We start from the raw sequence: 20,675 nt of genomic DNA on the forward strand, positions 1-20,675 counted from the left end.
TGAATAAATAAAACGTTTTTAAAAGCCCCGAACAGAAAACACTGAGAGGTGGAGATGAGGCATATTAGCTGGGGACACTGTGACCAGAGGGCAGAATGGTGCCGAGTTCCCTGCGTTTGCTTTGTGCCCAATGCATCCTGCATTTGGAAGGGAACAAGCCAGCAACATAGAAATGCCAACACGCTAAGGAAAGAAAGAGCTCCCACAAAGGCCCGCTCTCGCCAGCCAAGGGCCTAAATAAGAGGAGCAGCCTGGCAAGAATGGAGCGCTTTGGGTTGCAAACTGCTCAACTGAAGCCAAACACCGCTGAGGTCCCCATTTCCACCCTCGCCACAAAGGCTGAGTGGAAGCCCAGGTGCCCCTCCCTGGGCTGTGATAGAAACTGCGGTAACGTGTGAATATAAAACCTACTGCCAGCGTGCAAGGAGAGAAAGCCACGTAGGGCTGAGAGTTTTGTCCCTAATAGGGGGAAATGAGTTCTTCCTTGCCCTGTCACCGAATCAACAGTCCACCCAGGAAGCCTGGCCTTCTACATGCTAACCCCTCTCCCAGTAAGCAGGCGCTATTTTGCTTCCCACTGGAGTGGGGTCAGAGGAGGCCTTTCCCCCTCTGCCCAGCAGTAACACGCCTCATGGAGGGCAGTAAGGAGGCACTTCTGTCCCTCCCAGCCAATGAGAAGTCAGTACAGGCCTAGGAGAAAGCTGGCATTCTCACCCTCAGCCCAGCAGTTGTGATGAGCATGCCTCCCCACTTAGTGCATCAGTAGAGCCAAGTGGAAAACTCTGGATCTCCACCTCCACGTAGCAGTAATGGTGCCCTGCCAAAATCATCTCAGAGGAAAACAAAAGGTTTTAGTAGGATCCAAAGCCTCACAACAAAAGGCCTCAGAATCCCATATTTAAATTATATCCAAGCCACTGAAGATGGTAAACAGAAGGTCAATAGTTGGACACCAACAAGATGTTGCAATGCTGGGCATGGTGGTGGTGCACACCTGTAATCCCAGCACTTGGGAAACTGAGGAAGGAGGATCTCTGGGAGTTTTGAGAGTTTGAAGTCACCCTGAGACTACATAGTGAATTCCAGGCCAGCCTGGGCTACAGCAAGACCCTACCAAAAACAAACAAACAACCTGAGGGACTTTTAAAAAAGATGCAGTAAGAGAAGGAGAAATGAAACTATAATGTTCAGAAATACTGGAAAATAATAGTGGGTAAAACTCTCCAAATTTTACAGAAGACAAAAAGCCTACAACAGATTCAAGAGGCAGTGTGCTTAGCACGTGTGAAACCTGGATCCAGTCCTCAGTCGTCCCTTTCCCAGATACCAGAGCAAACCCCAAACAGGGTAACATCCTGCCAAAATTCAGCCTGCATAAATAAAAACCAAACTTCCATATAACTAAAGACAAATCAAAAAATGAAAGCAGAAAGAGAAGACAAATGCATTCCTAATGGAGAAAAACAATTATTCTTATACTTACCTGGCAGGGAAAGTACCATGATCACAAAGGTGGTTTTCCCAGGGCAAAGCTTCTCCATTGCACTCTGGATGTGCTGACCCCTGCGATTTCCAACCCCCAAACACAAAAATTATTCTTACTAACAAATGATTTTGGATCAGAAACCAGAGGCCACAGGAAGTGCACAATATTTTTCACATACTGAAAGAAAAGAAGTAGCGACATGGACTCTTTTTTTCTTCTTCTTTGTTTTTTCTAGGCAGGGTTTCACTTAAGCTCAGGCTGACCTGGAATTTACTATGTAGTCTCAGGGTGGCCTTGAACTCACAGCGATCCTCCTACCTGTGCCTCCAGAGTGCTGGCATTAAAGGTGTGTGCCACCATGCCCGGCTTTTTGGACTCTTTTTTTTTTTTTTTTTTTACCCCCGAGGTAGGGTCTCACTGTGGCCCAGGCTGACCTGGAGCTCACTCTGGAGGCCCAGGCTGACTTCAAACGCACAGCGGTTCTCCTACCTCTGCCTCCCAAGGGCTGGGATTAAAGTCATGCACCACCAGATCCAGCTACTGTGGACTGTTTATCAGAGTGAAAAAAAAAAAAAAACCTCTTCAGGAATGAAGAGGAAGCCAGTCATTCTGAGATGAAGGGAAAATTGATGAATCCATTTGGGCTGGGAAGACAGCTCAGTTTGTAAAGTGCTAAACTCACAAGCAGGAGGATTTACCCATGTAAAAGAACTGGGTGTGATGGCATGGGTGCCTGTAATCCTAGATCTGGGGAGGCAGAGACAACGTGGATCCTTGTACCCACTGGTCAGCCAATCTGGCCTGAGAGATGAGCTGCAGGCCACTGAAAGCCTCTGTCTCAAAAGGACGTGGACAGCCTTCCTAAGGATGACATCAGGGTTGTCTTCTGGCCTCTACCTGCACACGTATAAATATCTGCACCTGCATATGCATGAACATGCACACACACATTAAAAAAAATAAGCTATAGCAGTTAAGACACATGCCTGTGAAGCCTAAGGACTCAGGTTAGATTCTCCAGGTCCCACTTAAGCCAGATGCACATAGTAGCGCATGCATCTGGAGTTCATTTGTAGTGGCCAGAGGCTCTGGTGCTCCCAGTCTCTCTCTTTCTCTCCCTCTCTAGTAAATAAATAAATAAAAATAAATCTTTATAAAAAAATAATAAGCTAAGCCAGCTATGGTGGCACATGCTTTTAATCCCAGCACTCGGGAGGCAGAGGTAGGAAGATCTTCATGAGTTTGAGGCCACCCTGAGACTACATAGTTAATTCTAGGTCAGCCTGGACCAGAGTGAGACCCTGCCTCGAGAAACCAAAAATATAAATAAAAATGAAAAATAATTGAAATTAAAAATTAATAATAATAAGCTAGGCATGGTGGCACATGTCTTTAACCCCAGTACTTGGGAGGCTGAGGTAGGAAGATTGTCATGGGCTTGAGGCCAGCCTGGGGCCACAGAGGAAGTTCCAGGTCAGCCTGGGCTAAAGTAAGACCCTGCCTCTAAAAAAGAAAAAGAATAATAAAAGACTCTACCACCAGCATTTAAAAATGAATTGTGCCAGACATGGTGGCACACGTCTTTAATCCCAACACTCGGGAGGCAGAGGTTGGAAGATCATGGTGAGTTCAAGGCCACCCTGAGACTACATAGTGAATTCCAGGACAGCCTGGGCTAGAATGAAACCCTACCTTGAAAAACCAAAAAAAAAAAAAAAAAAAAAAAAAAACCAAGAAAAAAAAAAACAAATTGTAAGTCAATAGCTAAAGGAAAGTTCTTTAAAAACAAAAGAAGAGCTGGAGAGATGGCTGGATGGTTAAAGGCACTTGCTTGTAAAGCCGCACAGCCAAGATTCAATTCCCCAGGACCCACGTAAAGCCAGAAGCACAAAGTGGTACATACTTCTGGAATTCATTTTCAGTGGCAGAAGGACCTGGCATGCCCATACTCACCCTCTCAAATAAATAAAAATATTTGGACTAGAGAGATGGCCTAGTGGTTAAGGCACTTGCCTGCAAAGCCAAAGGACCCAGGTTCAATTCCCCAGGGACCACATAAAGCCAAATGTACAAGGTGGTGCATGCATCTGGAATTTGTTTGCAGTGGCTAGAGGCCCTGCCATGTCCATTCTCTCTCTTTCAAATAAATCAATAAAAATAAATAGTTTAAAAAAGAAAATCAAAAGAAAAATTTATAAGAAGCAATCTGGGAATATCAGGGAGAAACAGAGAGAATGGGTACTCCAGGGCCTCCATCCACTGCAAACTGCAGGTGAATGCGCCACTTTCAGCATCTGGCTTTACATGGGTGCTGGGGAATCGAAGCCAGGCCATCAGGCTTTGCAAGCCAGAGCCCTCAACCACTGCGTCATCTCTCCAGCCCTTGGCCGACGATTTTGAGGGGCATTGTGCATTTTGGCAGGAAGGCACAGCAGAGCTTAGTGGGAAGCCCACGTCACGTCGTGATATCATCAAGTTCCACTTCAGTGACACACTTCCCCCAGCAAGGCTCACGTCCTGAAGGCTCAGTAGCCAACAGCACCACCGTCCTGGGAATCAAGTATTCAAACACGAGTCTATGGAGGGCATTTTATATACAAACCACCACCGACGGGACTGACCATCATAATTGGAGGACTGGGAGCGTCGGTGGCAGTCAGATAGAGCATGCATTGTACTTATATAACTGGAGGATTGCGTTCTACACCAAATGCCACGACCAAGTAGGTTTATGCCAGCAATGGAACGCTGGTTCCAAATTCAAAACATCTGCTGGGCGTGGTGGCTCATACCTTTAATCCCAGCACTTGGGAGGCAGAGGTAGGAGGATCGCCATGAGTTCGAGGTCACCCTGAGACTACACAGTGAATTCCAGGTCAGCCTGAGCTACAGCAAGACCCTACCTCGAAAAAACAACACAAAACAAAACATATGCCTGTAATCTCTGCCACTAAGGAGGCTGAGACAGAAGGGTTGCTTGGATACAGTACTTTGAGGCTCTAGGCAACAGAGTGAGACCCTGCCCTGAAAAAAAGAAATCAATGTACCTACCATGGTAATGGGATGAAGAGGAAAAAGCTAGGACAACGAAAAGCTCTGCATGAAAAAGCATTTGAAGCCAGGGGTGGTGGTGTACAGCTGCCTTGACCCCCAGCACTTGGAGGCTGAAAGAGAAGGACTGAGAGTTCAAAGTCACCCTGAGCTACATAGCAAGTACTAGAGCGAAACTGTTTCTCAACTCACCACCCCAAAAGTGTTTAATGAAGTTCAACACCCATTCCTCATACAAAGCTCTGGGGAAAAAGAAAAAGGAATAGAAAGATAATTCCTCAAACTGGAAGAAAATAGCGACTAAAAGCCTACCACCAACATTATTCTTATGCGTGAAATACTGACTATTTTCCTTTTAAGAGAAGGAACGAGGTGCTAGGCATGACAGTGCATGACCCTATTCCCAGTACCTGGAAATGGAAACAAGGAGCAGGAATTCAAGGTCACTCTTGGCTACTTGTGGAGGTGGAGGCTGTGAGCACACTGTGTCAGGAACAGAAGAACATGTCTGTCACATTGTACCCACAATGCCATAACTTATTGAATAATAATAAATTCACAAGGTATAGAGGTTTCAGTGGTAACAATTTGCCAGATATTCCTGTTTTCCTTGATAGTCCTGACCAAGGCAATCACAGCTTAAAAAAAAATTTTTTTTGTTTATTTTATTTATTTATTTGAGAACAACAGAGAGAAAGAGAGAGAAAGAGAGAATGGGTGCGCCAGGGCCTCCAGCCACTGAAAACGAACTCCAGATGCGTGCGCCCCCTTGTGCATCTGACTAACGTGGGTCCTGGGGAAGCGAGCCTCGAACCTGGGTCCTTCACAGGCAAGCGCTTAACCTCTAAGCCATCTCTCCAGCCCATAGCTTTTCTTGTCTTTTTCTTCTTTCTTTCTTTTTTTTTTTTTGGTTTTTCGAGGTAGGGTCTCACTCTAGCCCAGGCTGACCTGGAATTCACTACGTAGTCTCAGGGTGGCCTCGAACTCACGGTGGCCCTCCTACCTCTGCCTCCCGAGTGCTGGGATTAAAGGCGTGCACCACCACGCCCGGCTTCCCATAGCTTTTTTTAATTCCAATCTTAAATTACTAATGTTGACTCTCAAATCACACACGACATCACATTTCACAGATCTATAACTGTATTGAAACATGCGCACATGTGGGTCACAGAATGACCGCAAAGGGTTAAAAAGGCAGAATTCCAAAGAGGCCTAAGTGGTCAGAGCTGAGAAATGGAGAAATGGACAAGTCCCGTTACTGGTAAGATGATAACCCGCTGGAGGAGAGGCTGGGTAAACCGCAGCGGCTGCTGGCAGGGGCGTCGGGGCCCAAGCCGCAGGAGAAAGGCTAAATGAAGGGCGCAGCAAGGTCCAGACACACAGACCGGTGGTCAGCAGGTCCACATGCAAAGGTAGAGGACATTGAGTAGGCAGCATTGAGAGTTGGACAGAGCCAAGCTGAAGCCCCTGGAAGAGTCGGGAGTTCTTGGATGCACACTTTGGGTGGTCAGATAACAGTGGAGCCCTTGTCATCACAGAGCCATGTGACAGCGTGGCACCCTTTCCTTAGCCTAACGTATCTGAGAAGTTCTTGGGCCTCCTTTTCCTGATAGACTTTCAATACGCCCATGTCCTCCAACAGTCCCAATTCACAGGGATAAATGTATAGAGTGACACTCCACTCTCAGAAACAAGTCATTTGTAAGTGTGCACCACACGGGTGATGACAGACAGGCAGATGTGCCATTCACATGTCCACCCAAGTGGAAGAGTCATCCTCAACCCTCAAAATGGAATCAGAAGCCGCTTATAAAATAAGAGTTTTGAGCCGGGTGTGGTGGCACACGCCTTTAATCCCAGCACTCGGGAGGCAGAGGTAGGAGGATCACCGTGAGTTCAAGGCCACCCTGAGACTACATTGTGAATTCCAGGTCAGCCTGGGCTAGAGTGAGATCCTACCTCGAAAAACCAAAAAAAAAAAAAAAAGTTTCTCAGGGCAAGGCAATAATCTGAAAAAAACACTGTTTTGCCCACAATATGAAATAACTGAGCAGGATACAGTCTCATCTCAATACTGGGCTACATAAGACTCTGCCCAAAAACAAGAAAAGAAAAGAAAAACAAAGGACCATAAGAGGGAAAGAGAGAAGGTACAAGGAAACAATACACGTTGAATATGTAGGTCTGGACAGTGCAGCGAAGCAAACAAAAGAAATAAAAGGCAAATATAATGAAAGGGAAGAAATAAAACTGCCTCACTTGTAAAGTAGACTGTTGTTCACATAAAAAACCTGGAGGACAATGAATAAATAAAACAACTCTTCTATAAATATTAAGTTAGTTCAGTAAGGTTGACAGATGGAAGATAACATGTAGTAATCTACTACTGTATACAAGCCATGGATACATGAATACCAACATTTTAAGGTACAATGGTATATAAAATTGTCCAAAAATGGAGATTGGGGAGATTGCTTAGTGGTTAAAGGCCCTTGCTTGCAAAGTATGCTGGCCTGGGTTTGATTCCCCAGTACCCACGTAAAGCCAGATGCACAAAGGCATTTGTAGTGGCAAGAGGTTCCAGTGCATTCCCTCATTCATTCGTTCTTCCTCTTTCCTTGAAATAAATTTTTAAAAAATTATAAAGTTGCTCAAAAATGAAGTTATTTAGTGTAAATCTACCACATTCTGTATAGCACTTGAGTGCAAAAAACTATAATGTGTGAATTAGAGAAATCAAAGACATCTCGATGAAGGCAGAGATACCCTGTGTTGGTAGACTGAAAGACTTGATGGTAAACATGTTACTTCTCCCCACGTTGATGTGCAGGCTGAATGCAATTCCTAGCCCAATCCCAGAACGATTTTACAGATAATACTATTCTCTGGCTTAGTGGTGCACACCTTTAATCCCAGCACTCAGGAGGTAGAGGTAGGAGGATTGCTGTGAGTTCAAGGCCAGCCTGGGACTCCAGAGTGAGTTCCAGGTCAGTAAGAGATACAGTGCAACCCTACTTCAATAAAACAAAACAAAACTTAAAAAAAAATCCAACATTTGGGGCTGGAGAGATGGCTCAGTGGTGAAGGTGCTTGGCTGCAAAACTGGACAAAAGGGGTTCAATTCCCCAGTGCCCATGTAAAGCTAGATGCACAAAGTGGCACGTTCATCTGCAGTTCATTTGCAGTGGCTGGAGGCCCTAGTGTGCCCATTCTCTCTCTCTTATATCTGTCTTTCTCTATGTATGCAAATAAATAAAATATTTTTAAAAACCCAACATTTGGTCGAGCATGGTGGTGCACGCTTTTAATCCCAGCAATCGGAAGGCAAGAGGTAGGAGGGGGCTGGAGAGATGGCTTAGCAGTTAAGCGCTTGCCTGTGAAGCCTAAGGACCCCGGTTCGAGGCTCGATTCCCCAGGACCCATGTTAGCCAGATGCAGAAGGGGGCACATGCGTCTGGAGTTCGTTTGAAGTGGCTGGAGGCCCTGGCGCGCCCATTCTCTTCTCTCTTTCTCTCTATCTGCCTCTTTCTCTCTCTGTCTGTCGCTCTCAAATAAATAAATAAAAATAAACAAAAAAAATTAAAAAAAAAAAAAAAGAGGTAGGAGGATTGCTGTGATTTCCAGGACAATCTGAGACTACAGAGTGAATTGCAGATCAGCCTGGGCTAGATCATAACCCTATCCTGCAAAACCAAAACCAAAACAAAACAAAACAAAAAAACCATCATCATCATAATAATAATTAATTTAAAAATCCAACATTCTAACACAATACAATCCAAAGATAAATTATCTGGTGCATGCTGAGGAATATATTGTCTGTTTTCCATAATTAATTCAGAGTGGGAAACTTTGTATAATAAAATGTATAATAAAAGTACTGCAATTCATAACATACAGCTGAGGCAAGGTGTTTCAAGCAGCATTTATGGGCATTGTACGGCATGACGGCATTCCCAGTGCCGTGTTCCAATTGTGTATTCAGACCCACGACAGCGCTGACGTCACATGATGTAACATAGGCGAGCGCTGCAAGACAGGCCGCTCATTTGGTACACTTTTTATTAATTTGTTTATTTTTTGGTTTTTCAAGGTAGGATCTCACTCTAGCCTAGGCTGACCTGGAGCTCACTCTGTAGTCTCAGGGTGGCCTTGAACTCACAGCAATTCTCCTACCTCTGCCTCCCAAGTGCTGGGGTTAAAGACATGTGCTACCATGCCTGGCAGATTTTTTTTTTTTTTTAAAATAAAAAGATGGGCTGGAGAGATGGCTTAGCGGTTAAGCGCTTGCCTATGAAGCCTAAGGACCCCGGTTCGAGGCTCGGTTCCCCAGGTCCCACGTTAGCCAGATGCACAAGGAGGCGCACGCATCTGGAGTTCGTTTGCAGAGGCTGGAAGCCCTGGCGCGCCCATTCTCTCTCTCTGCCTCTATCTGTCTTTCTCTCTGTGTCTGTCCCTCTCAAATAAATAAATAAAAAATTAAAAAAAAAAAAAAGATGTTCCTTAGGTCACCCAAGAGTCAGGGCCAGAATGGTCTCTTGACAGGGCAGCTTTTCTCCAATGGGACAAGACAGGCTGTTGTTTTGGTCTTTCCTTTAGACTTGGCCATAGGTAATGATAAAAAAAATTTTTTAGCACTTTTTGGTCAGTTGCATACTTGACTTTTGTGGTAGAAGACTCAAAAAATAAGCATTATCTTATAAATAGATGATGCATACAAATTTGCTATCACAGTTATAGGAATGGTTTTGATCTTGATGTCTAATAATAGCCAAAAACAACTGTTCTAGGCCAACCATGCAAAAGCCAAATCTGCTGCTGTAAGGCAGATGTCCCACAACTTTGTACTGGCTTGTTGAGTGACTTTTCCCAGAGACATGCCAATAAACATTTATTTACCCCAGACAGAGCACCAATAATAGACCAAGGAAATATTTCCACCCAGGTATAATGGTGAGCCAGTGAGTTTATTGGGGTTACTTACAGGACCACAGGTAAGAGATTACTTTCAGGGGCATAGATGGCTCAAAGACCACCACATTACCAGGAACCCCACCCCAGCAAGGGTGAGCACTCAGGAAATCTGTACCCTTGGAGCTCCTGGCACAATTTGCAGGCAGCTCTACCCTCTGAAGAGGTCTCACCCAAGCAACTGTTATTTAGATGACCTTGGGAAGGGGCCTTGTGAATCTTGTAAGTTTCAGGAGTTTCCTGAGCTCTGTAAATTTTGTTTACTTCCTGAGTCTTGTACACCTCCCTCCTTTCCTCTAGGAAGGTCTGTTTCAATTTAGAGGAATAACTACACAAGAGATGTCTCAATTAGCCTGTATCAGTCAATTTGGTTTTGGTCTTGACTTGGGAAGGAAAAAAGAGAGGAAAGCACACTCTGCCTGGAGCTAAAGCCATGATCCACTGGGTGGTAGCTGGTCTTATACACTTGGAAACCTAGTTTTGTAAGTTACATTCATCTCACCCAGGGGGTTAGATGTAAAACTGAAACACACTAGCAATGCATGAGTGCCAGCTGAGAGACATAGTCCATATGTGCTTTGATGAATACTTTGAGACCAGGAAAAAAAATTAAAAATTTTTTACTTATTTGCAAGCAGAGAGATAGAGAGAGATGGATCAAAGTATGGGCATTCCAGGGCCTCTAGCCACTGCAAATGAATTTTAGATGCATGCACTACTTTGGGCACCTGGCTTTATGTATGTCCTAGGGAATTGAACCTGGGTCATTAGTTTTTGCAGATAAAGGCCTTAACCACTAAGCCATCTCTCCAGTTGAAAGCATTCTTTTAATCCAGGAAGTTAAGGATCCCACTGAGATTTACCTTTCTACATCAAAACAATAGATGCTGGGCTGGAGAGATAGCTTAGTGGTTAAGGTACTGGCCTGCGAAGCCTAAGGACTCATGTTCAACTCTCCAGATCCCACATTAGCCAGATGCACAGAGGTGAAGCAAGCGCAAAGGTTGCACATGCCCACTAGGTGGCACAAGTGCCTGGAGTTCGATTGCAGTGTTTGAGGCCCTGGCGCACCAATTCTCTGTCTGTCTCTCTCTAAAAAAAAAAAGAAAGAAAGAAAAAGAAAAACAATAGATGCCATAGGAATACCTGAGTGGGCATGCATGGCCCATTTCCTCCCTGTGGTCAAGTTGCATGGGAAGTTAAAGTATAAACTGAATAGCAATTAAGTTGATTTACAATGTCAAAGATAGTTGTTATGACGATGAGATTAAATGACGTCTATATTCTCCTTATAGAATGTCCCTGTAGAGACACTGACACCAGAAGCTAGAGCGTTCAGGAGAGTGTTTATAAACACAGAATGAGAGCAAGAGGAGCTTACATTAGTTGAATGTTAAGTGGTATTAGGCACACATGGTGTGATACCTCCAGCTCATATGAGGGAAGGTCTTATCTGTGTGGTCTGAACATTTACAGTTATTACAGTTACAGTATAGCCATACTACCCTGAACGTGTCCAAATCTGTCTGAACATTTGTAGCTATTTAGTGACAACCTCTTATTTCTACTCACACCTTAGAAATGGCTGTTGTTGTTTCAGGCAAAAATAAATTTTATTAATGAAAAATTAATAATTTTTCAGAATTATTCATTTACAGGCAGAGAGAGACAAAGCAAGAGATATAGAGATAGAGAGAGAGAGAGAGAGAGAGAATGGGTGCATCAAGGCCTCTAGCCACTGCAAACAAATGCCAGATGCATGCACCACTTTGTGCATATGGTTTTATGTAAGTACTAGGGAACTGAACCTGGGTTGTTGGGCTTTGCAGGCAAGTGCCTTAACAGCTTAGCCATCTCTCCAGCACCCCAAACAAATAAATATTTAAAAGTCAGCCCTGTCTGGGTGTCATTCTATTTGTTTTTTAAAATATTTTATTTTTTATTTATTTGAGAGAGGGAGAGAAAATGAGACAGAGAGAGAGAGAGAGAGAGAGAGAGGGAGAGAGAAAGAGAGAGAATGGGCATATCAAGGTTTCCAGCCACTGCAAACGAACCCCAGATGCATGTGCCACCTTGTGCATCTGGCTTACGTGGGTCCTGGGGAATCAAACCAAGGTCCTTTGGCTTTGAAGGCAAGCATCTTATCCGCTAAGCCATCTCTCCAGCCCTCATTCTATTTCTTTAAGGAAATTTTTAGCATTTTATCCTATTATATACGTATGCATATATATATTTAAATATTATTTATTGATTTGAGAGAGAGAGAGAGAAAAGTGACTGAGAGAGAGAATGGGCATGCTGGGGTCTCCAGCCACTGCATATACTGCATATATGAACTCCATACACATGCACCACCTTGTGTACCTGGCTTACATGGGTTCTGGGGAATCAAACCTGGGTCCTTTTGCTTTGTAGGCAAGTGCCTTAACCATTAAGCCTTCTCTCCAGCCCCTATCCTATTATATTTTGATTTTACAGTTTAGCACTCAGAAGACCATCTTACTTCCAGCTCTTGGGATACTGCTCTGTAGCCTGCAAATACTGATAAGCAAATATTTTGCAACTTGTTTATCCTGGAAGCCACCCCAACAAGCTATATGATGGAAATCAATGAAGATTTTTTTTTTTTTTTTCTTCTATTGACTCAAGCGCTCATTGGCACAACTACTCTAAATCCTTTCAAAGTCAAAGTGATTCCTACACTGTTATGGGATTGGGGATTTGGGACTTTTTTCTCATGGTGTATAACTGACCAGGCTTGCATCATTTCTTTTTTTTAAAAATTTTTAAATTTTTATTAACATTTTCCATGATTATAAAATATATCCCATGGTAATTCCCTCCCTCCCCACCCCCACACCTTCCCATTTGAAATTCCATTCTCCATCATATTACCTCCCCATTACAGTCATTGTACTTACATATATACAATATCAACCTATTAAGTACCCTCCTCCCTTCCTTTCTCTTCCCTTTATGTCTCCTTTTTTTAAAAAATTTTTTATTTATTTATTTGAGAGCGACAGACACAGAGAGAAAGACAGATAGAGGGAGAGAGAGAATGGGCGCGCCAGGGCTTCCAGCCTCTGCAAACAAACTCCAGACGCGTGCGCCCCCTTGTGCATCTGGCTAACGTGGGACCTGGGGAACCGAGCCTCGAACCGGGGTCCTTAGGCTTCACAGGCAAGCGCTTAACTGCTAAACCATCTCTCCAGCCCTATGTCTCCTTTTTAACTTACTGGCCTCTGCTACCAAGTATTTTCATTCTCACGCAGAAGCCTAATCATCTGTAGCTAGGATCCACATATGAGAGAGAACATGTGGCGCTTGGCTTTCTGGGCCTGGGTTACCTCACTTAGTATAATCCTTTCCAGGTCCATCCATTTTTCTTGCATCATTTCTAATTAACCATTCATGAATTGCCCAGGCTTGTGAAAAGCAGCAAGCCCCAGTGTCAGTCAGAGACTCTAGCAAGGATGGGCGGAAGAGTGGTGTCGCACGACACTCCACATTCTGCTCTGGCCACCATAGGCGGGGACTAATCCCCACTTGCCACCCCCACCACAGGTGAACACGGGGGACGCCACAAGGGCACATACGCCTGCATACACCACACACAAGCAAAAAGCATGTAAGTAAGCAATACAAAGGAACATTGAGCCTTCATGTATAGGCCACTAAGCTACATGTTATTTCAAAAATATATATTTGTGCTGGAGAGATGGCTTAGCTGTTAAGCCCCTTCGCTGCTGCGAAGCTAAGAATGTTTGTTCGGGCTGGAGAGATGGCTTAGCGGTTAAGCGCTTGCCTGTGAAGCCTAAGGACCCCGGTTCGAGGCTCGATTCCCCAGGTCCCACGTTAGCCAGATGCACAAGGGGGCGCACGTGTCTGGAGTTCGTTTGCAGTGGCTGGAGGCCCTGGTGCGCCCATTCTCTCTGTCTCTGCCTCTTTGTCCCTCTGTCTGTTGCTCTCAAATAAATAAACAAAAAAAATTTTAAAATTAAAAAAAAAAAAAGAATGTTTGTTCGAGTCTCCAGGTGCCACATACAGCCAGACACAAAAGTGACCTAAGCATGCAATGTCACATATGAGCACAAGGGGGCGCATGTGTCTGACATTCATTCATAGTGACTGAAAGGCCCTGGTGCGCCCATTCTCTCTCTCTGCCTCCTTTTCCCTCTCTCTGTTGCTCTCTCTAAAAAATAAAAATAAAGTTCTCTTTGCCTTAAAAAAAATTAAAAATATATATTTAGCCTTTATTTTATAAGAACTGCTATGAAGATATGAAAATAATTTTTATTTCCCCTTTCGAAGAAGTTATGTTTGTCTGCTTTCTAGCATTTCTGGGTGTCTCGCTTCTGTCATAAAGTGACATCATGTGACAAGACATTCATCTGCCGGAAAGAAGTGAAATGCTTGTCTACTGTTGGGTTCCTCGACTTAATCTTTGAATGCCGCTAACAGTAATTCTTCCTTTCAGCTTTGACCTTGGTAGGGGAACGTGCTTAGCTGCACTGGGGAGCTTCAAACACTGTCTTTCTCTAGGTGGAGCAATGCTACATCATTGTTATACATCCTAATGATCAGGTAGCTCCACTCAGGGCTTCCTTCTCCCAGATTCCCCTTCAAAGCCTGAAGGATGACTTGTCTTTGCAGCCACATTCTTCTTTTCCTCCTCCTCCTCCTCCTTCTTTTATGTTTTTTTCCAGGTATGGTCTCACTCTTGCCCATGCTAACCTGGAATTCACTCTGTAGTCTCAGGGTAGCCTTGAACTCACAGCGATCCTCCTACCTCTGCCTCCAGAGTGCTGGGATTAAAGGCGTGTGCCACCACGCCTGGCTCTTCTTTTATTAAAAAAAACTTTTTATTGACAGGTTGCATAAATATAGACAATAAACCATGATAATTCCATCCTACCACCCACATTTTTCCCCTCCCAAATCCAACTTCCATTGAATTTCTGCTTTCCAATTAGTTGCTCTTCTATTTTGATGTCATCACCTTTCTTCCTATTATGAAGGTCTTGTGTAGGTAGCGTCAGGCACTGTGAGGTCATAACTGTCATGCCCACTTTGTGTCTGAAAGATTGCATTGTGAGCAGTCCTCCTCTACCTTTGGCTTTTACATTCTTTCAGCCACCTCTTCTACGATGGCCCCTGAGCCTTGGAGGGTGTGACAGAGATGTCTTAGAGCTGAGCATACCTCTGTCACTTCTTCTTAGCACTCTGGTGAGTTTTGAGTCATCTTAGTGGTTGCCACCATCTGAAAAGAGAAGCTTCTCTAAGCAAAAGTGAGAATAGCATTAATATATTTTTTTATTTTATTATTTATTTATTTGAGAGAGACAGAGAGAGAATGGGTGCACCAGGGCTTCCAGCCTCTGCAAACGAACTCCAGACACGTGCGCCCCCTTGTGCATCTGGCTAACGTGGGACCTGGGGAACCGAGCCTCGAACCGGGATCCTTAGGCTTCACAGGCAAGCGCTTAACCGCTAAGCCATCTCTCCAGCCCAGCATTAATATTTTGGTATAAGCATTAAGAAAAGTACTTACAGGGCACCTTGGTGAACATAATATATGCATTTAGCCAGACAACCACAGTTATTACTCCCTTAGGGTTGATGACCTCCCTTTTGCTTAGGTTTTCAGTATCAGGGATGTATTCCCTCCCATGGAGTGGGCCTCCAGTCCAGTTAGAGAGCTGCTGGTTTCTCCCATAACAGACATGCCACTATTGCACTTGGCACATTTGGCCTCGCTAATGGCCACATTCTTTTTTTTTTTTTTTTCTTCAAGGGGTTTCACTCTAGCCCAGGCTGACCTCGAATTCACTCTGTAGTCTCCGGGGTGGTTTCAAACTCATGGCAATTCCCCTACTCCTGCCTTCCAAGTGCTGGAACTAAAGGTGTGCGCCACCATGCCTGGCTTCACATTCTTTATAGTCGTCATCAGGTGAAAGAACTTGGACCATGAATTCAAGCCAGGATGCCCTTGTCACCAGAATCCAGAGCATCTGAGTTGAGAACCGAATTAGAAAGAGCCTGAAGCAGGGCTGGGTGGATAGCTTAGCAGTTGAGGCATTTGCCTGCAAAGCCAAAGGACCTAGGTTCGACTCCCCAGGGCCCACATTAGCCAGATGCACAAGGGGGCACACATGTCTGGAGTTCATTTGTAATGGCTAGAGAATGGTGTGCCCATTCTCATTCTCTCTCTCCCTCTTTCTCTATTAAATAAGTAAGTAAGTAAGTAAGTAAATAAATAAATAACTAAATAAATAAATAAATAAATAAGAAAGCCTCAAGCAAGTATATCCTGCCCAGGCTTGAGTTCCAGGGCCATGCCCCCGTGGAGAACTTGGAATCCCGAGCTGCACCTATTTCCAGCGTGCCCGCAGAGTCCTCCACTGTGAAGAAAACCCCAAGGCTTAACATGTACAACACTGACCTTGCCTCCTTCTTTCCCTCTGGGGTGCTTGATGGCTGTCATTGCGACAGCCTATCTTGTGAAGCCATTTAGAATTTGTCATCTCATGATGATCATTATACTATTTGTTATAAATTCACCAATTTAAAAAATTAGTTCATTTTTCTTGAAAAGTTAGCTCCTGGGACATTACTTCAACAAAGCATTATTCATTGACTAATTGTCAGTTGTGCTAATAATGTATTAGGGCACTTGGCTCCCAGTGGAAATGTATTAACAGACTTACAATGCTTTTCTTGATCACGAATCTAGCTCATGGTCTTGTCAAAAGCAACTTGGTTTATGTTTTGCTTTCTGTGCTTTTGAGATAGGGTCTCATTGTGTAGCCCAGGCTGGCCTGGAACTCACTAACTTGCCCAGGCTAGTCTCAAAATGATCTCAATCCCCTTGCAACAGCCTCCCAAGTGCTGGGATTATAGGCATGTACTACCATACCCAGTCTAAAAGCAATTTTTGGCTGGGCGTGGTGGTGCACGCCTTTAATCCCAGCACTCGGGAGGCAGAGGTAGGAGAATTGCCATGAGTTCGAGGCCACCCTGAGACTACATAGTGAATTCCAGGTCAGCCTGGGCTAGAGTGAGACCCTACCTCGAAAAAAAAAAACAACCTAAAAGCAATTTTTGTTCTTTATTTTTATTTATGTGCACGTGCTCTGGGTTCTTGGGTCTTGGGACTCAGATGAGGGCTTTCACCATTGCTCCTGGGGCCTCAAGTCTTTGGTCCAACATTCCCAGCTCTCCAATTCATAGGACAGAGATTATGAGACTTGGCTTCCATAATCAATGGCATCCAGTGTAATGTCTTTCTCTCTCCATATTATTAGTGTTATTCTCTGGGAAACCCCCATATGAATAGCGTTGACCATTTCAGTGGTTTTTATTTTCAAAATAGGGTCTCGCGCTGGGTGTGGTGGTGCACACCTTTAATGCCAGCTCTCAGGAGACAGAGGTAGGAGGATGGCCATGAGTTCGAGGCCATCCTGAGACTACATAGTGAATTCCAGGTCAGCCTGGACTAGTGTGAAACCCTATCTTGAAAAACCAAAACAGAAAAAAAAAAGTAGAGTCTCACTTTAGCCTAGGCTGACCTGGAATTCACTATGTAGTCTCAGGATGGCCTTGAACTCATGGCGATCCTCTTACCTCTGCCTCACGACTTCTGGGATTAAAGGCTTGTACCACCACACCCAGCTCATTTCAGTGTTTTGGGTTCTGTTCTAAGTATTTTACATATATTAACAAAATTTTTAATTTACCTTTTGGGATTTTTTTTGAAGTAGGGTCTCACTCTAGCCCATGCTGACCTGAAATTCACTCTATATTCTCAGGGTGACCTTGAACTCAAGGCAATCTTCCTACCTCTGCCTCCCAAGTTCTGGGATTAAACGTATGCACCACCATGCCTGACACATTAACAAATTTATAGATGTTATTATCTCCATTTAATAATGAAGGAAACGGGCACAGAAAGATTATCTAGCTTTAAGTCAGCCAAATTTACACATACATCAAAAGAGAAGTATTTTTCTTAAGTAGTGTCTTTTTTTTTTGTTGTTGTTCTTAGGCTACAAAAATGATGCATGCCAGCCGGGCGTGGTGGTGCACACCTTTAAGGCCAGCACTCAGGAGGTAAGAGGATCGCCATGAGTTCGAAGCTACCCTGAGACTACATAGTGAATTACAAGTCAGCCTGGACTAGCACAGACCCTACCTCAAAAAACAAAACAAACAAACAAACAAACAAAAAACAGAATGGGAAAAAATCTTCGCCAGCTATATATCTGATAGAGGATTAATATCTAGGATATACAAAGAACTCAAAAAGTCAAATAATAAGGAATCAAACAAGCCAATCAAAAAATGGGCTATGGAGCTAAATAGAGCATTCTCAAAGGAAGAAATACGAATGGCATATAAGCATCTAAAAAGATGTTCTACGTCACTAGTCATCAGGGAAATGCAGATTAAAACTACATTGAGATTCCATCTCACTCCTGTCAGATTGGCCACCATCATGAAAACAAATGATCATAAATGTTGGCAGGGATATGGAAAAAGAGGAACCCTTCTGCACTGCTGGTGGGAATGCAACCTGGTCCAGCCATTGTGGAAAACAGTGTGGAGGTTCCTAAAGCAGCTAGAGATTGATCTACCATATGACCCAGCTATAGCACTCCTAGGCATATATCCGAAGGACTCATCTCATTTCCTTAGAAGTACATGCTCAACCATGTTTATTGCTGCTCAATTTATAATAGCTGGGAAATGGAACAGCCTAGATGTCCCTCAACTGATGAGTGGATAATGAAGATGTGGCACATTTATACAATGGAGTTCTACTCAGCAATAAAGAAAAATGAAGTTATGAAATTTGCAGAAAAATGGATGTACCTGGAAAGGATTATACTACGTGAGGTAACCCAGACCCAGAAAGCCAAGTGCCACATGTTCTCTCTCATATGTGGATCCTAGCTACAGATGATTGGGCTTCTGCGTGAGAATGAAAATACTTAGTAGCAGAGGCCAGTAAGTTAAAAAGGAGACATAAAGGGAAGAGAAAGGAAGGGAGGAGGGTACTTACTAGGTTGATATTGTATATATGTAAGTACAATGATTGAGATGGGGAGGTAATATGATGGAGAATGGAATTTCAAAGCGGAAAGTGTGGGGGAGGGGGAGGGAGGGAATTACCATGGGATATTTTTTATAATCATGGAAAATGCTAATAAAAGTCTTAAAAAAAGATGCATGCCTATAGTTTTAGAAGTTTTTATAATACTGGAATAATCACAGTGAAGAGCTAGGAAAAGACAAAGCCAGCTGCACCTCATTCTCCCATCAGAGACAACCACCACCAGTACTTAAGTCAACTTCCTCCAAGCATCTCTTTATGCATTTAGGGACGTATTGATTTGTGATTATTATAATACAAATGGAATCAGGCACACAGGGCTTTGCTATAATCTACTTTTTCTGCTCTGTTATATGCCCTGGGCATCGGCAGGCCTTTGCACACTGCAAAGTGCTACATAAATCTCTCTGGTTATTAGAGCGATTGGGGCTGAAGGGAATCTTCCAGCGCCATTGGAACGAGGACCTGTGATTCACTTGTGTCCCATCTCTGAAGAAGTCTTGCCTTACTTCACAGCAGGTTTTTTTTTTCCAAAATTTTTATTAACAACTTCCATGATTATAAAAAAATATCTCATGGTAATACCCTCCCTCCCCCCATTTTCCCATTTGAAACTCCATTCTCCATCATATCCCCTCCCCCTTCTAAATCAGTCTCTCTTTTATTTTGATGTCTTGATCTTTTCCTGCTATTATGATGGTCTTGTGTAGGTAGTGTCAGGCACTGTGAGGTCATGGGTATCCAGGCCATTTTGTGTCTGGGGGGAGCATGTTGTAAGGAGTCCTATCCTTCCTTTGGCTCTTACATTCTTTCCACCACCTCTTCCACAATGGACCCTGAGCCTTGGAAGGTGTGGTAGAGATATTGCAATACTGAGCACTGCGGTCAGTTCTTTCCAGCACCAGGATACCTTCTGAGTCATCCCAAGGTCATTGCCATCTGAAAAGAGAAGATTCTCTACCAAAAGTGAGAGTAGCATTAATATAAGGGTATGAACATTAAGAGAAGTGCTTACTGGGCAGTTTAATAAGCATAGTATATACATTTAGCCAGATAGCAGCACACTTTACACCCCTAGGGCTCATGACTACCCCTGTTTTAAGTTTTCAGTATCAGGGATGTGTTCCCTCCTATGGAGCTGGACTCCAGTCCAATTGGAGGGCAATTGGTTCCCACTGTGACAGATGTGCCACTATTGCACCCATCGGCTCATTTGGCCTGGCTGGCCAAATATAAAACTTGCACTGTCCACTGTTGAGTATCTTCACTGGTGATTTCTCTCTCTCCCATTGAACTGCATGTAGAATGGCTTCTTCCAGCTTTCTGTCAGCTGGTCTACATGGAGGAGGTTATCAGCTCAGTTCCCGCAGGATTTCCCAGTGGCCTTGCAGCCCAAGTATGTGGAGTCTTTAGTAATAGGGTCTTACCATCTATTCCTGGTGGGAAACCAAGGGCCTCGGCAATGGCCTTCACAGCAGGTTTTTATTTCAATTTAATTTTTAATTCAGGTGTCCTTAAGAAGGCGAAAAAGTTATTTTTATTTATTTATTTATTTATTTTGGTTTTGCGAGGTAGGGTCTCGCTCTAGCCCAGTCTGACCTAGAATTCACTAAGTAGTCTCAGGGTGGCCTCAAACTCATGGCGATTCTCCTACCTCTGCTTCCTGAGTGCTGGGATTAAAGGCGTGCGCCACCACGCCCAGCACAAAAGTTACTTTTTGACATGCATATGTGTGTGGGGGCATGTACACATGTGTGCACACATATGTATGGTGCATGTGCATATGTGTGTGGACATGTGTGTGGGTGTGTACACACGGGTGCACATGCATGTGGAGTGGAAGTAAGAGGTTGACATTGGGTGTCTTCCTTGATCATTTCCACATTTACTGAGGCAGATTCTCTTGCTGGAACCCAGGCCTCATGGATTCCAGCTAGTCTAGCCAGCCAGCTTGACCAGGGATCCCTTTCTCTGCCTCCCAAGCACTGGGGTATGCAGGGCCACCACACCCATGTGGCATTTGCATGGCTCCTGGGGATCACATCATGCCCA

At 44.0% G+C, this 20,675-nt stretch overlaps 2 pseudogenes; both read left to right on the top strand.

Annotated features, from left to right (window-relative positions):
• The window catches only part of LOC101603226, an 83,600-nt pseudogene that overhangs the window by 39,039 nt on the left and 23,886 nt on the right, over positions 1–20,675 (top strand).
• Positions 1,476–1,625, top strand: LOC123458867 (annotated as a pseudogene).

Source organism: Jaculus jaculus, chromosome 2 (assembly GCF_020740685.1).
Source record: "Jaculus jaculus isolate mJacJac1 chromosome 2, mJacJac1.mat.Y.cur, whole genome shotgun sequence".
NCBI classification, from domain to species: domain Eukaryota; kingdom Metazoa; phylum Chordata; class Mammalia; order Rodentia; family Dipodidae; genus Jaculus; species Jaculus jaculus.